An 18199-nucleotide genomic window follows, 5' to 3' on the forward strand; every position below is an offset into this window, starting at 1 on the left:
TGAAAGTCTCTCTGTTTGGATATCTCTCTGTCTGTCAGGATCTCTGTGACGCGCATAGCGCCTAGACCGTTCGGCCAATTTTCATGAAATTTGGCAAAGAATTAGTTTTTAGCATGGGGGTGTGCACCTTTAAGCGATTTTTCGAAAATTTGATGTTGTTCTTTTTCTGTTCCAATTTTAACAACATTTTCCGGAGCAAAATTACCATAAGATGGATGAGTAAATAACCAAGCTATCATAACGTGGAACCGTAACGTGAGCAAGCCAATTGACGAGAAATTCATCATGCATTATTTGTAAATATACAGGGGAACCAAAAGATCTTTTAATTTTCTACTACGGGCAAAGTCGTGTGGGTTCCACACTAGTCATAAATACAAGCGCCTGACCGAAAGATAAATAACCAAATTTTTTTTTTTCTACTTGCATTGACTACTCTGCTTCTGTATGTACATTTAAACCATGATTTTTGTATATATTTATCCAAGAACATTCTTCATCACACTTACTTTTACCTGTTTCACGTATCAACTAGTTACTCACGCAGAACATTAATGCAAATTCCGTAGCATAATATTTCACATAATGCGAAATGCGAATTCCATAAAGTTGAGCAAAGCTAAACCAACGCTGTTTGATACAAACAATGTAACTTCTACTTCTTGACGCTAAATACGAAAAAAATTCTTTTTTCCCCAGGTTTTCCCCAAGAAAGAAAATTTTCCCCAAAAAATTCCCCTCAAAACTCATTTCTCCAAAATTTCCCCAGAGAGCACCAGATTTCCCCAAAATGGGGAAATTTCCCCCAATCTGGCAACACTGTACAGTTGATAAATTTATACTTGTAAGCTACTAGTTTTTTCACTTTCTGAATTGAAAAATTATTTTCTCTTTCCCCATAATAAACTTAAACGTTGCGTTTTCTAGTTTAAAGCTGTGAAAATAGAATTAATAGATTAAAGGTGTTAATTTAAAACACACAGCGTTGCGTGTTACTTTTATTCGTATAATTTCGCATTTATAAGAAGCTCTTAAATTTCAATCAGTTTTAACTATAAAGCACTCATCTTTAAAATTGCTTTTTTGCAAATAGTTTTGCAAAACCTTTTTTTTTCTTTTTCAGAGGAACAAATGTTCTTTGCGTTCTGCGCACTGCAGTACTGTTAGAACTTTAAACTGGAATAAACACATGCAAATTTCATAATTCAACATTTCATAAATAAAAAATTGATGCAGTACAGCTTTCGCAAGCAATTTTCTAAAAAAGAGTAATTAGTCTAATGCAAAGAAATTTACTTTACACTTGTAAAAAAAAAAGTTGAAAAAATAGGCAACTTATTGCATCTCCTTTTAAAACATTTCGGACTAGAACTTTATGTTTTAATAATTTGATTCTACCTAGGACTCACCCCCGTTAATTTCTGGAAACTGAAGCCCCCAAGATGCAGTTTTGAGTTACCTTTGGTCATTTCAAGGGAGCGTAACCCACATGATACACGCCGTCAGAACCGTGCTTGTAAGTAACAAATTAACTTGCACTTTGCAGTAAGAGTGCAATGTGCAAATCACTCAAGTGCAATAGTGCATCCTCGTCAAATACTTACTTTAACTTGCCCCCCCCCCCCCCCCGTAACTTCTTTTTTTCTAATGAGAAAATGTAAAGTTATTCATGATGTGATTTCTTAGTTTTGTTCTTTGTAGATATTAAAATAACAAAAAGAATAAGAAAACGTTAATTAGTGCGCATCACCAAAGACTAAATCAGCGGTTGGTGAATGCAGCATGTAAAATTGCGCGTAACAAGTAACATCAACAGCCTTCACATTTGTTGCAATCTTACATCAGAAAAAGAAAGGATCGCTCGAACTTCAAGATGCTAAGAAATTTTAACAGTAATAAAAAACTCAATCGTGTCTTAACCACAATCAGCCTTGCCCCAGTCTCCTAACTAAAGCTAGATGATTCGACCTTCTTCATAAATGTTGTTAACTTCTCGGAAACTGCAATAAAATATTATCGTTTGTTATAAACACTCTTCATATTTTAGATAAGGTATAGTGCCTAGAAAGAATAGTGTGCCGATCGGCGCTTTTTCCCCTTCGATTCTTGAAGACAAAATGTATGAAAACCGCTAGAGGGCAGTGCGGTCGAGGTGTACGTTCAATTTCGCGGTGTTTACATTAGTAGACGCGGGATTTTGTTACAATTTAGTTCCGCGTTTCTTTTTTACCTTTATTTCGTGAATATTTCATGAAACAGCGTTTAAGGCTTTTAATGGAGACATCAAAGTTTAATATTAGAAGAAGTAAAGCTTCATCTTGTTTCGTACCAGGGTGCAAAAGTGGATATAAAACATGCAAAGAAAAAGTTTCGCTTTTTAAAGCTCCAGCAGATGAAGAAAAACTAAAGAGGTGGAACTCGTTAATTCCCAGGTTAGATAAAGTTTTTGATAAATATTGCTCAATTTGTGCTCTGCATTTCGAAAAAATTTTATTGAAACGCATTATAAGCATATTATAAATGGTGAGGAAGTTTTGATTCCTCGAGGAAGACCTTTTTTGAAAGATGAGGCAATTCCGACAATTTTCCCAAATCTGCCAACATACTTTACTAAAAAAATACCAAAGCAAAGGATGGATGATGAATTTCTCGCCAATTGGCTATGTTCATTCGCTCTTCCCATGTTACGATTCCACGTCAGGATAATTTCGTAATTTGCTCGTCCATCTTATGATAATTCTGCTTCGGAAACTGTTTTTAAAATTTAAAAATAAAAAAAGAACAAAATCGAATTTTCGAAAAATCGCTTCGAGGTGCACACCCCCATGCTACAAACTAACTTTGTACTAAATTTCATGAAAATCGGCCGAACAGTATAGGCGCTGTGAGCGTCACAGGGATCCAGACAGAATTCCGGACAGAAATCCAGACAGAGAGACTCAGCTTTATTATTAGTAGAGAAATAAGAGACGCGCTGTTATTGAATACTTAGGGGCCATTCATTAATTACGTAAGGATGATTTTGGCAATTTTTGACTCCCCTCCCCCATGTAAGGGTACGTAAGAATCCCCTCCCCCCCCATTCTTATGTAAGATTCCATTTCGTTTTTCAAAATGATAAAATAACAAATCTTGAATCGTTACATCACTGGAATCGTTATTAAATTCACATTATTAAATTAAACCTTTTGCGTAAAGAAATAGTTACTGAAAAGAATCTAAACTGAATGTTTTTTCGACTTTTTTTTTGATATAATATTAATTACAAATAAAACATGCCGTACGCAATATGACTCCTTTATTATATTTTACACTATAAATTCTTTGTAAAACAAATAAAAAAACATCTTATCCTAACACGTTTCTTACCTTCCAGACGCAAATGGAACATAATCTCTGCCAAATCACTTGACCGCGCAATTTCTAATGTGAAATATCGACTTGGAAAATATTATGTAAGAATGATTTTGACCCTCCCCCCAAGTAAGGGTACGTAGAGGCTTTTCCAACCCCCCCCCCCTCGGGACCCTTACGTATTTAATGAATGGGCCCTTATAGTCTACTATTTTCATTGAAGTAAGGTAGTTTTATAATAAGGTAATAAGGTAATTTTATATGCTTCAAAAAATAAACGAACACCCATGTAACAATTAGCACTTATTACAGAATTTGTCTTTTGCGCAGAAATAAGTTTAAGCCGAAAAACGGGGCTTTTAAACTGCGAAATCAGCATGCAATCGCTGATTTAAAACGAGTCTGATTGAGGAGCATAACGTACTACTCGAGTGCAGCACCACCTGGATTTTCCTCAGATCTGACCTCACTTTTTCCCCGCCGATCGGCACACTACTCTTTCTAGGCACTATAGATAAGGGAATTTCTCCAGGCAATATTTCAGTTTTAAGATGATTATTGTGATATCTGTGTAACTTTTTTATTTTACTTCAAGATTTACATTGCTACAGCACTAGTTGATGAGATGGCCTTTCACCCGATCTCCTTGGGAAGGGAAGGGGGAGGGGGAGGAGTTCGCTCCCACCCCACTATCCCATTGTTCATCGTCGTGATTGGAATAAGAGTGGCATCCTTACATAGTTTCGAGAAATTCAAGGTTTTATGAAAACATCTGCAAAAGAATCAGGACAACTTAAATTTTAATTTCAAGAGGAGGACTGGTGTTTAAAGATGGCTCTGTTTTTCATTGTGCATCAACTTAGTTTGTGAAAAATTACTTGTAACTTGTTCTAAAGTAACTTTAAATGACTTGCACCGCTGTCATTCTAAAATTTACGACGGGTTTACCCAGGGTCGTAACTACACTTTTGTTTCGGAGATGGTTTTACCAAACACGTGATCACTATAAAGTTTTGTTTCATTGATTGAATAATATAATAACTTTCAAAATCTATTGGTAATAAGTTTTGTTCTACTGATTTTTGTTACAATAAATTATTTAAAAGAGGGGGTGCTTCTTTCATCGTACCCCTTCTTTAAAATGCAGTGTGCAAAAATGTTAAATGCAATGTGCTCATGAGCAAATGTGAAAAATGACGTATCTTTTTAATGAAGAAACGAAATCTGGTGCGTAATACATTACATGATTTCGCCCCTGCTGAATATTCGTCAGCCCTGGGTTAATGGACCTACAAGCACGGTTCTGAGGACGGTTATGGGGGTTACGCCACGCCCCCCCCCCTTAAAGGGAGCAAAGATTGCCCAAAACTGCATTTTGAGACTTCAATTTCTAGAAATTAACGGGGGAGAGTCCCAGACCTAATAAAATAATGCTTATCATACACTGGCACCTATCTAGAGGGGAGAAGTTATAGCCCTAAAGCTACATTTTTTTTACTAATATTTAAAAAAATTTCACCAGATCCTCTTTGAGCTTGAGCCTGAAAGTTGCACTTAGACACCACTCCCTTTTTCGATAATGAACCCTCTTTAACCAAAAGCTGGACCTGTCTTTGGTTATACAGGATGTTACAGGATGTTTACAAAATCTTGCACTGATTAAAATATATATATATATATATTTTTTTGGGGGGGGGGATACTTCAGATTGAAACATAATTCTTTTTTTACTTTCATCCTTACGTTATCAAATTTTCTCCCATTCGAAAAAAATCAGCTAAAGGTGTGTAGATCGCGCTAACGTCGAAAGTTGGAAAATGCGTCTATGAAAGAAAATCCTCCCAGCGGCGCCACAAGAGGGGAGAGGGATTAAAGGGGTCATCCCCTTAGATTCTTCAACTTGAACTCACCTCCAATTCAAATGTGACAGTTTATATCAATAAAAGGGCTGTTATAACTAGAGATGTTTCTGATATCCGTATCCGTATCCGCGGATATCCGAGGGAAAATAAAGATCTGTATCCGTATCCGTTACTTTTTTGACGGATCTTAAACGGATCATTTCTTTTCTGAAAAGTTTTAAATATTTGAATAAAAGACTTAAATTCCGTTTAAATTAGGTTTTATTCCCTATTTAAATTATAAGGTATCATTTCAAAAGCCAATTTGTACCCCCCCCCCCCCAGTTGCAAAAAGGAAGGGGAAATAAGTTTTAAAAGTGTGTATCAGTGTGTCTTTTTGTGGCATCGTAAATCCTAAACAGATGAACCGATTTTGATAGTTCATTTTTCGATCAAAAGATGACTTGATCGAAAGTGGTCTTAGCTTGGTCTCGTTTTTGTAGAACTTTAATTACTGGAGATATTAATTAAAAACCGATTTAACGTTTTTCCCAATTATGGTAGTAAAAATTTACCCTTACGTTAAAAATGTTGGCCCTAATTTAAAGAACGAAGTTTTCTGCATTTGATATTTATTTGAAACTTCCAACTTATATACAGTAGGAGCTAATCTTGTTCAGTAAATTTTAAATGCAATTCTAAGCCTTTATACGCGTGATTGGTAGCGATTTCATAGTCGGAAGATAAGGAAAAAAAGCTCAATGATTTAAAATTTTTACCTGCTGTCAGTTCATATTTGTTAACAAATGTGTGTTCTGACCCGCGAAATTCATCTTAATATGAGGTCGGCTCTCTGGGATATGTTTTTTTTTAAATTTAATATTAGTTTTTGTTATTGATTTGGGGTTTCTGTTATTCTTCATTTTTGTTTCTCTCGGCATCCTTTAAAAAAAGTGAGACTAAATTCTCTTTTTACTGTTTGTAAAGGTGTTCCAGGCTCTGTATTTGGTCGGTCGGAGAAGTTCGGTGGAATGGGTCAGCGCTGCATTTATGCTGAAATAAAATGGGAAAAATTATTTCTAGCCTGTCCAGTAGCAGCTTTACACTCTTGCTCCTGTATCCTACATCTACCGAGTAAGCTAGAAATAATTTTTCACATTCCATCGAAGCATTAATGCAGCTATGACCCATTCCTTCCAACTCTCCCTCAATTTTAACGGAAATTTCTTTAAAGAGTAAATCATGGTCTTGATTATATTTTTGCCGCAGTTGACATTTTTTGAAGAATCTGCCATTATTCTGACGGGAATACCTTCCGTAACAAATTTTACACTTGGATAGTTGAATTGGGTGGAAAAAAAAAGGAGATCCGTATCCGTATCCGCGGATCTTGACACTAATGATCCGGATCCGCAGATCTACTTTTTTAACGATCCGGCACATCACTAGTTATAACTAAAGCCTCACCCCTACCCAGAAGGTAAATTCTGGCTGAGCTAGTGTCTGGCTCGAAATTTAAAATCGTCCAAATCTTCTCAGAACTACGAAAGATGCACACATAGAAATGTATTAACATTGTCAAAAAACTGCTTGAGACAAGTATTTAAAAAAAAAATTGAAATTTGGATTTGAAGCTTTTTTTTTTTTTTTTTTGTAATAAATTTTCTTCACCAGCGAAAGACTAAAAACACCGTGTAAAGCTGAATACACATCGTGTTTCATAAAATTATAAAGTAGTTAGGGGGTGCTCACCTCTCTAAGAGCAAGGGCGCACCCCCTAAATATCGCAAAGACCCCGTCAAAAGCAAGACCCCCCAAGTGAAAAAATACCCCTCAAAACACCCCCAAAAATTTCAATGGCGTAGTTTGCAGCATGACCCCTCCCCTCCCCCCCAGGCAGGCACTCCTGAAATAGTATTTGACTTCGTTTGAACTGTTCTGTTCATAGCCAAGGGCCAAGTATCGAGTTCGCTTTCCCTATCTAAAGTTCGAACACCCTTGAATCAGGTAAAGAACAAAACACACTTGGAAGGGCGAGTCCAGATAAACTACATCGTTAAAAAAGTTCTTCAAATTCTTGAGTACCCAAACAAACTGGTTCCGAGGACACTTTCTCAGACGATACATTTTCTGTTATCATCGCACCCCCAGCGGAGTGAATAAGAATCCAGCAACAACAGGCTGGAAGCTATAATTTGTCGTCGACCCTACTTGTTAGCCAGGTTGAAGCCTGAAAGAAGCATTGACCTTGTTGAACAGTGGCTCTCCGGCAGCTTCGTTACATTTTGCAGGGAGGGGAGAGTGACAGGGAGAAAGGGCAGAGTTCAGGGCAGACTTGTTTTCAATTGCGAAAAAGAAAACTGGCGAATGACCTTCGATGTATGCCTGAATATGAAAAGTTTGTTTTTTCCCTTTAAAAGTCTGGGAATGATAAATTTCGTTTACACCGACGCAATGTTGAAGTCACGAAATGGGAGGCTAATACATGTAACCCAAAATGCAGGTGCGTCAGAATTTTTATAAGAGGCTGTCCGTGAATTATGTCACACTTTTTTTTTCAACTCTCCTGTGTCACAAAGTATGGCACCCCCCCCCCCATTTGTCACATATCACGCCGCTTTTCATAATCATATTCTTATTTAAAAATGCGTTGCATTTTATGTCACCCATCTTCGGCTTTTCCACAAACTCAAAATTTCGCGAATCACCTCATCCTTAAAGCGTTACATCATTTGTGGTTTGTGGACAGCCCTTAATGCAGAGAAATGTCTAAAAGGGAAAATATATTTTTTAAATATTTGGTTAACACTCTGTAACTTTCCGTTAGTCAGAAAACTGGACGAAAGAAGTACATGTTCCTCATCTACATTCCACTTTCTTATTAGAGAGAGTTATTTTACAATTAAAAAGAAGAAGCGAGGGGCAGAGGGCCACACCTCCTCCCTCTAGAGCTCTTCCTTAAAAGCCACATTTCCAACCCTAGTACATCAATATTCAGTGCTGTAGTTGACAAAAATACTGGTAAGGGAGAGGAAGATTTTCCATAAGGCAGTTTTCAAGGTTGGCGGGTTTTTGTTTGGGCAAAAAAGATCGATTCAAGTTGTTTCTCCAGCTTTATCTCAAAAACCGATTCCTCCCCCCCACCCCCCAAAAAATGGGGTTTCAAACTAATTCACATTATTTTTACAAAGACAAACGATTTCGGGGAACGGCGTCCATTTTCCAGCCATAGCAGTGTTAATACCTATTATGCCCCTTCCCCTTAATTGAAAATATCTTTTATTTGGACCTTATCCCCAAACTTTATATTTTCTTTCTCAAACATCCATTTATTTATTTGCACAAAATACAAAACTTAAAGGATCTTGTGCAAAGAAATAAATGGATTGTTAAGGAAAGAAAATGTCAAATTGCGGACCTAGCAGTAATTCAGTTTTTGTGAGACTGTGACACCGACAGTAAGACCTTAAAAATTGTAATTGTTAATATTAAAGTTTTACTTCCTTGGGAAACTTTAATTATTGTAAATTATAATAATACCTTAGATTCAGTATGCAAAAGAAAAGAAAAGGTTTCATTAAGTTTCCCGCCATAAAGTCTACACATTAAACTAACTATAAAATATTCTTGGGAAATACTGTTTATTGCAGGACTGCTGTCAACACCTTTGAATAATGCTACAGTAACTTTTACTTTTATCCTTGTTAAATTCTCTTGTCTTGTTTTTTGTTTTTTTTTTTTTTTTTTAAATCTTTCTCATTCGAATAAACCACCTGCAACGTTAAAATACTGAGCACCAAATATATCTAAATAGCACCGACATTGATGTTGTACCCCTGATCAGTATTTCTCTTAAATGGGGTGTTCGTGGAGGGAGGATAACCAGTTACTGTAAATGGTGTTTTACAGTAACACTACGCTTGAAGCAAAGAAGTTAAAACTACAGGCTCAACTTAACGTGCCTAAAGCGTGAAAGATTTTAATGGTTCGTAAAAACATCGCTAAAAATATTTTAAAAATTAATAACCAACAATGAATAAAAAAGTTTTGAAAATAAAAATTTGAAAGTAGTGTTAAGAAAGGGGGATTTAACTTTGTTTATAGAGAACAGCTCTATTCCATAAGAGATTGTCACAATCCTCTGTTTCATTTTTTTTAATATCATCTTCTTGTCATTATATAAAAAAAAAAAATAATAATGAAACACTGCACGCTATGGAGTTTTTTAAAAGCCTGTATGACAATTTAACACTTGGAATAATTCTCCCTCATTGGATTCGTGCAAATTTTCGAATTTCGAAGGATTTGAACGTTTTGAGGTGTTCTGATTCCATTTCGACCATTTTTGGAGTATGACCAGTTTTCTGTGGCCGCTCTACAGCAAAATCTACCGCATGAAATCGAACGAAATTTGGTACACATATGTGCCCCTATGTGAACTTGTGGCCATTGATTTTTGGCGCGAATTCCTCCAAGGGGGGTGGAGCAATGGGACGTTTCTTGAGTTATGCATGCTTGCTATTCCCCAGGAAATGACTGGCAGAATCAAACAAAATTTGGTCCACATGTTGCCCTTAACGTGTACAGGTGCTGATTCAATTTTGGTGTCAGTAGCTCAAAAAGGGGCTGAGCTATAGAACGTTTTTTGTCGGCACTTTTGTGACTGCTATATCTCAAGAAATAATGAACGGAATCAAACAAAAAAAAAAAAAAAACTTTCGACAAGTAGCCCCAGTGGCGGCGATTTGGGAGAAGGGGCAAGGGGGGGGGGTGACTGCCAAGCACTTTTTAAATCATCGAAGATTGCCTCAACGTTAAGATTTTAATATCAAAACATTCTGGGTGAGACTACCCGAACATTAACGTCACCAAATATTGCTTAAAATTTTAGTTAAATTTTAAAAAATTTCCGTGAGGAAGTCTCCGAACGCTCTCCCTCCTCCCTTTAAATTCAAAGATGACCTAAATTTGTGTTATAAAGACTCTAGTTTGAGGACAAAAAATCAGAAAGAGAATCCCCCTAGATAGCGTAAAACTGTGCGTTTTTAAAACTCCAATTTACAAAGAATAAGTAAATAAATAAAATTCGGAGATCTTTTTCTGAAATCCCCAAAGGAAGTTCAAGATTGAGTTCTTAGGGTTTCATCAGTTCAAAAAATAAAATAAATAAATTAAAAAAAAAAAAATACTGGGAGAACCTCCGAACTCTTTCGTTCCTCCTAGTTTAATAAAAGAGAAGTTTGAAATAACGTTTTAAAAGTCGTTTAAAAAATGTTTTAAGGGGGTCCGGGACACAAAAATCGTCAAATTTTGCAATTTTCTTTTATCATGTGAAAAATTATGCCGTTCTCTTCTGCTTAAGAGTACGTTTGAATCTTGTTTCTACCTTAAATAGAACGAAAGATATAATTATTTTTGTTGCATGCACCTAACTAATGTGTACTTAACCATGGGCGTCGCGGCCGGGGGGGTCCAAGGGGTCCGGACTCCCCCAATATTTGAGGACCGGACCCTCTCAATATTTGAAAATCGGACCCCCTCGATAATTGTCAAGATGAAATTCATTATTTTGGGGAAATTATTTTTGCTTTGAAGACTTTAAACAGTTGCGTAATATATAATTTACCATGTTTAATTCATATCAAATAAAACGAAATGAACATCGAAAAAAAAATGAACTAAAAAAAACAAAATATGTGATGTGTATAGTGAACGGAAAGTCGGAAAGTGAACTTCATTGACAAATTATTGCTCTGCTCTACGCACACTAGCTTTAGTGAAGGATGCTAGAAAGGGGATACCTTCTCCCGAGTGCAATGTCAACCATCCATAGTCGAGTCTCCAGCGTATATGCACCCCCCCCCCCCTCCTTTTTACGACTCTCGTGCTAATAAGTCAACAGACGTCAGACGGGGATCTGAGCTTCTGCCCCTTTCTTTCTTATCTCGTTTCTCGGCGCTTCCAGGTTTCTGTTTCAAGTTTTGCAGTGCTTGTCGTTTTCGCCGATTCGGTTCAATTTATAGCGACCCCGATGTTTCCCAAACAAAATGAGACACCAGACTTCTTTGGCGGTTTTTTGCAGCTGGCAACAACACCCTGGCCAAAGGATGCACAAAAATTTAGAAGACCACTTAGCTGGTCAAAGGTTAAGTTTGGGGTAGAAAGGGAAAGGAGACGTGTCATTGTTTGACATTATTCAACACGTGGCTTCAAAGTACCTTACCGAAGCGCGGTTTCTCAAATGTGTTTGCGGCATCTCAAATTTGACCAAAAAAGCGTTACGTTACAGAAAAAAAAAAGGAGGAGGAGTCTAAAAATTAACGTGCAATTTCAAAAGCAAATCGTAAGCCAGCATAACGATGGATACTGTGATGTCACTTCCGATAGACCAACGAAAAAAGAAGCGCATGATGACCAGAAAAAAAAAAGACAGAAATAAAAGGACGTTCCGACAAAAGTAAAGATAATTTCTTGTGGTCTTTTGGTCTCCTTGAGAGTAGGTGACCTGAAGAGCGCTCCTATTTTGGTAAAAATGCTTTTCTTTACATATTCGATTACGAATATGGAGAGGTGGCTTGAAATGGGAAAATGTAGCAAACCTTCTACATCAAATGAACCTTAGCAATTTTTAACAACTGAATCATCATCAACATTCACGGAACCATCTTCAAAAAATCAAAAGATCGTGATAGGTAAGTACCATTCTGTTGAGTGTAATACATGCAGGGGCTCCCCGATTTTATACTATTCAGGTGGGGTTACTTCTCGATTTTCCGAATGAAATTCCTAATTACCCACATCACTACATCAAATGAGAATATCTTTTTAATGCAATATTTCGCAAAAAACTACTCGAAATTTGAAGATTCGTCAGAAAATTTTTTCTAGGAAAGGAAAGTTTATGAAAGTTCACAGTGACCTCTTATCGAGTAGCCCCTGAATGCCTGCTAATCAGGTATGCTTTACAGTCAATATTTTGACATTATGAGTCCTATGGGAGCTAATGCGTTCAACTTTCTCTTTTTTTTTTTTTTGAAATGTTTCAACTTTTATAAATTTTAATGGAATAAATAATACTCCTTTTAGTTATTAAAGCTTAACAGAAAATTATCCATTAATAATCCTGCTTTACTGAACAAATTTTATTGAAATAACCATTTTAAAACTTATTGTCACGTGTCAGAAAAAAACAGTTCATTTCTCTATCTCTTCCTCATCGTCCGCTGATCAGAATTCAATTATACACCAAATGCTGTTTGTTCTCTGTGTAGGCCAGTACTTTTCAATCTGTCAGGTGTGCCTCTCAAGGCAGGCCTGTCACTTAAAGAGGATCAGGAGGGGCACTTTCCCTGCTGACTTTGAGAAATTAGAAATTAATGAAATAACATGGGCATGGTTTTTGTTGTTTTTTGGTTTCATATGCATTGAGTGTATGGAGGATTCAACAAAAAAAGCAAAATTCTGGTGCATTTGTTACAAAAATCCTGAAAAAATTAAGAAAATACTTTAAAAGGTAGCATTATTAAAATATGATATTATGAGAGCTTAATTATTTGTGTCTTATTTTATTTTTGTAGTTGTGTTTTTCGTAGGTTCGTGAATGTCATAACGGTGAATTATATACTTTAATTTTTTAATTAAAAAACATCAAATTAAACTCCTTCGAATCCAACTTGTGCCAAGAACTTAGAGCTGCAGGGTTTATCACTATGTAATATAAAAATTTAATTACACAGTTGTCGCGGCTTATATGAGTCACATTTTGTTCTGAACAGCTTTGATTCCATAAAGCGGCTGATTCAATAGAGCTGGATTTCGTTTTTGCTGATTTCATTCATTAAGAACGGTTGATTCGATTGTCTACTGTTTCAAAATGTTGAAAATTTGGTGCGGCTACTCTTGGTGTGCCACCCTTCGTCGTGTAAAGTTGAAAGAAGCTTCAGTGCGCTGAGAAAGTTGAAATGGTATCTAAGGTCGACTATGACACAAAAGCGGTTGAATCATGTTGCTTTATGCTACACTCACAAAAACATCTTGGACGAAATTGATCACAAAAAAGTAGCACGGATATTCGTATCCCATGTGCAGTCTAGAAAAAATGTATTTGTTGGTATTTAATTTTTTTTTCTTATTGTGTAATTATGTGAATCAAGATGTACCCGTTTCAAATATTGTATTAAATGTAAGCCCATTATATATATATATATATATATATATATATATATATATACACACGAGTTTTTCTTAATGCAACTTGAAAATGATAGAATGGTCCCCCCCAATAAATTTCAGCTGACGACGCCAATGTACTTAACTATAAAACTTTAAACGCGTTTTTCTCCATGAGGCAATTTTTCTCGATTTCTTGCATTCAAGTTCTTATAAGTCAGGAACCGATAAAGATAAAGTAATGACACTTGGAGCATATCTTTTTCAAACAGTTTACTTTAATTTTTATTCGGTGAATTTGAAAAAAACGTTTACAGCAAAAATTATGATTTTTTAAAAAAAAAGGTATCTTTGAATTTTTCGAAATTTTTCTTCAAATATTTTTTATTTTTTATTGAATCAATATTTTTAAAATCGCCGAATAAAAATTAAAGCTTAAATATTTGTGCGTAATTTATTTTAAAAAAATTGAAAATTGATCAAAAATATTTTGAGTTATAGCAATTTAAAGCAACCCCATTTTTTTAAAAAAAACTAATTAAATTTAAATAAAACAAATTTTTTTTTTTCGTATTTATGTTATGATTTTGCTTATTAAATAAATGGTAAATCAGTGCAAAAAATTTCAAAACTCTAAAGTATATAATAAAAAAAATTTCAAAATGTGTCCCGGACCCCCTTAAACTTTGCAAAATTTCTGGGAAAGAACCCCAAGCCCCTCGCTCTAAGTTTGCTAAAGATGGCTTTAATCTGCGTCTTGAAGACATGAATTTGAGATTTTTTTCCGGGAAGAGCCTTTCTTAACTTAACCTTACATTACCAAAGGCACTCCAAACTTCTTCGTTTTTATTATTATTATTATAGACTTTAGTTAAAAAAAAAAAAAAAAACACGGGGACAACACTGGAAACTCCGCTCCATTGCCCAAACTCTACATGGTGGCGACAGATCAGGGAAATCAGGGAATTTTATCACTCAGAGAAAAATCAGGGAAATATCAGGGAATTTTTTAAAAACAACAAAAATTCAGGGAACATTGATGAAATGAAGAAAAAAAATATTCTTTGCAAAATGAAGCATTTTTATTCCCTACGAGTTTTTCACCAATTATTTGTTTTAAAAAAGTAAAATTAATGCGGTATGATTATACACTGCCCCATATTCGTGCATCTTTTTTCATCAAGGTCAAAGTATTCAATCTTAGGATGAGCTTCCTAAGATTGCTTCTGTGTCTGTAAAGTTGTTCATTTTAGCTAGCTTGAAATTTCCTTCTAAGCATTCCATGCTACGTAAAATAAACAACCCTACAGGCAAAGAGGAAGCCATCATTATTGACTTTGCTGCCTTGCCTTTACTCATTAATACTGTTATCACAATTTCAAGATAAAATCTTTATTTTTTAAATAAGGCTTATAAAATCTTAAAAGTTATCACTTGGCGTTTTTAATTTAATAGCTAAAATTAAATTTTGACTGAAAATGATTTTTTCATTTGCTATGGTAATTTTCGCTGTCACTTCAGATTATACGAAGGTTTTTTTTTTTTTCAGACTTTAAAACTCTTTTATTTTAAAACCATATACAAAAAAATTTTGAAATTAATTATTATTTTTGAATTTCAATGCTGTTCGTTACTAAAATAATCTAAGATTTTTTTTTCAAGAACTAATGAAATCATTTGAAATTGAGTTGTATACATTAAATAAATATTTTTATTTTTTTAACAGTTAAAATGCCCTATTCATTCATTAAAACCTAAGTTTTTGATTAGAGAATAGCTCAATATGACTGGTTTTTGAAAGATTTCAATTTGTTTTACATAAATATGTCTATTAATGATTTACGTAAGTAAAACTACATTACTTCTATACTTTAACTATCACTTATCATTCTTGCAGCAACAATTATACTGCTTGAAAATTCAGTTCAAGATTATTTCCATTCAAACTTTTTAGTTGCATCATGATTAGATATGTCTTTAAGAGTGGTTTTGATATTTTCTTAAAATTCTTCTGTTAACTGGTTCCTGGAAGTAAAGTATTTGTTTTAGATTTCCTATAAGATTTCTGTGCTGAAAATTTAATGTACCGTTTTTACCAAAAAAAAAAAAAAAAAAAAGAGCATCTTTTCAATATATATTTTTAATTTACAGCTTAAACTGTTTTTAACACTGCATTTTATTTAATATACAATGCTTTTCAGGTAGGGCAAAGAAAGAAAACCATTATCAATGGTAACGTTAATCAGGGAAATTTGGTGAACTTAATCAGGGAACTTTTTTTTTCAGTTCCTGTCGCCACCCTGCTCTACTAAAACGGCGTTTTAAAACAATTTCAAATCATTTTCGCGAGAGAACACCAGAAGCCCCCCCCCCCCCCCCCCCCGTCACTGAAGATAGCCTAGTCTTCAACTCCCTAAATAATCTTGTTCCCCAAACATATAAGTCCCACTCGCCGCCTCTGAGCAAGAGATATTCAGGGGGTTCGCGAAAAAGTTCTTGTAAATGGCGGAGTTTTGACATGCCTGTTTCTGATGAAGTTTTATGTTCAAGCGGTTTCAAGCAAATTCTGCTCCTTTTTTATTCATTTTTCTCAGGCACATTCGATACTCTTATATTTTACATTTAAGTAATTTAGTCTATCTTTGCGAAGTGTCGGTTTTAGCGCTTCCATTGAGAACGATAGCCTTGAAGCCATCCTGAAAAAGCTCTATTTAAGAATACAATGTACGCAGATGAAAGAATTTGAATGCGTTCATTTCCTCAGAAATGTTGTATCGGAAAGATTGATTACACTTGATGAAAACATTACATGGGCCCGAGAGTCTAAAATTCTTTTGATGTTTAGTATTTCTTTACTATTTGAGTCCGGCGAAGAACTATCCCTCTTCTCTTGTGTTGTGTCAAAAATGTATAGAAGTGATACTACAATTTAATTCGAGCTTTATTGTCAAAAACAGGAAAGAATGGCTAGTAACCTAAAAAATCACAGGAAGTATGAAAAATTAATTACTATAGAAAATTTTCGTGGGTGAAAGTTTGGTAGTGTGGGTTTATACAGTAAAAAACGAGCTAATGTGCGCATCACATGACTTCCTTTTACACCAGTTTAATGTTATTTCTCCATTATTGCAATTTTAATGTGATTCAATAGGTAACTCTCTAAACATCACCAACAGTGGCCAAATTAAAAAAAAATCGCCGAATTTGTTTGGCAGGAAGCTTTTTGCTCACCAAGCAACCACTTCACTTTGAAAAGCTTACCGCCAAACAGGATAAACAATTTAAAGGATCTATCCATATTTCTGAGGAGTTCAAGGTGGGAGGAGGTTCTAATGGAAGTAGGTGTGATGAAAGAGGAGAAGAGGGAGGATGATAGTTTAGCAGAGATAAGTGGCGGACAAACTAGATATCATTTTTTTTCATGCTGAGGGTTTTTGGGTTTAGGATGTGTGAAGGTCTTCTTTTTTGTGCGGAAAAGTTAAAGGTTTTCCTGGCAAGGAAAATTTTACAACACGGTTGTTTTTGATGAGATTTATTTTTACACGTACTTTGATAGTCAGTGGTGATCGTTGTGCCAGAATTTTCGGATCCTACCTCCTATGATTACATAAAGTACTAACTTTAGAACGCAAAACATACCTGGAGTTAAAGAATATCAGAAGCCTACATATTTTACATTTAAATAATTTAGGTTATGATGCTTTGATGACAGATGCAATCAATTAACGATGGTTATAAGAGATAACCAATAAACCAAATGTATCAACAAAAGTAGCTGTCATAGCCAGAACTAGGAGCACTATAGTCTTCATCTTCAGAATTTATTTTAATGTTTAAGTGGCCTGAAATCAGTCCAAAATTTAAAAATTTACATGAAATCAAAAAGAAGTACGGGAGCTAAGCTGCCATGCAAGTTAAGCCTTGATCAGTAGAAAGTTACATAATTACGAAATCAGAGAGAGATGGTCAGCAAAGGCTCTTCTACAATTAGGCGGAGTCACACCACAAAAAAAAAAAAAAAAAAAAAAACCGAATCGATTGAATCATCAAAAGCGGTTTGCATTATTTCTAGGTGCCATGGATGGTTAGTACACATGGTGGAAGTGTGTATGTTGCGATGTTTTGCCCTTGCTTAGTAAATAATTATTTTCTTTATACGCACATATATACAGTTAAGGCAAACCTAACCTTGCAGCGTCGTAATGCTATGATTAGGATCTGGGTAGCCTTCATAGTGCTACCAGATTAGGTTTTCTTTAACTGTAGATATGTGCGTATAAAGAAAATAATTATTTACTAAGCAACAGCAAAACATCGCCACACACACACACTTCCACCATGTGTACTAACCATCCATGGCACCTAGAAATGATGCAGTAAAACATCGATAATCCGAACTCCGACTATCCGAATCATTTTCAGAATTTGAGAAGAAACCTGGCTGCTATTCGCACAATAATGATTCTGTGTTAGCTCCATTTGTTCGTTTTAAATTGAAGTAGATTGCTGCCCTTTTTTATGAAACGTAGTTACTAACTAGGTGAATTCGCTAATTTTGAGAATCCAATCAAAATCCTGAGAATCCTTGAAAAAAAAAATCATGAAAACGGACAATAAAATTGTTCACATTGTTTGTCTGCTGTTTAATTTATTCAATGATTTATTTCTTTTAGAAAATAAATTTCTTTATTGAAAATAAATTTTAGCAATGTAATAAAATGTGCATTTAATGAGTCAAAAATAAAAAAATTAATGTAAAAAAAGAGCAAACATTTATTTTAAAGAAATAAATACTTTTATATTTATAATACAATTTTAAATTCACATAATACCAT

The sequence above is a fragment of the Uloborus diversus genome, chromosome 6 (assembly GCF_026930045.1).
Source record: "Uloborus diversus isolate 005 chromosome 6, Udiv.v.3.1, whole genome shotgun sequence".
Classification (NCBI taxonomy): Eukaryota; Metazoa; Arthropoda; class Arachnida; order Araneae; family Uloboridae; genus Uloborus; species Uloborus diversus.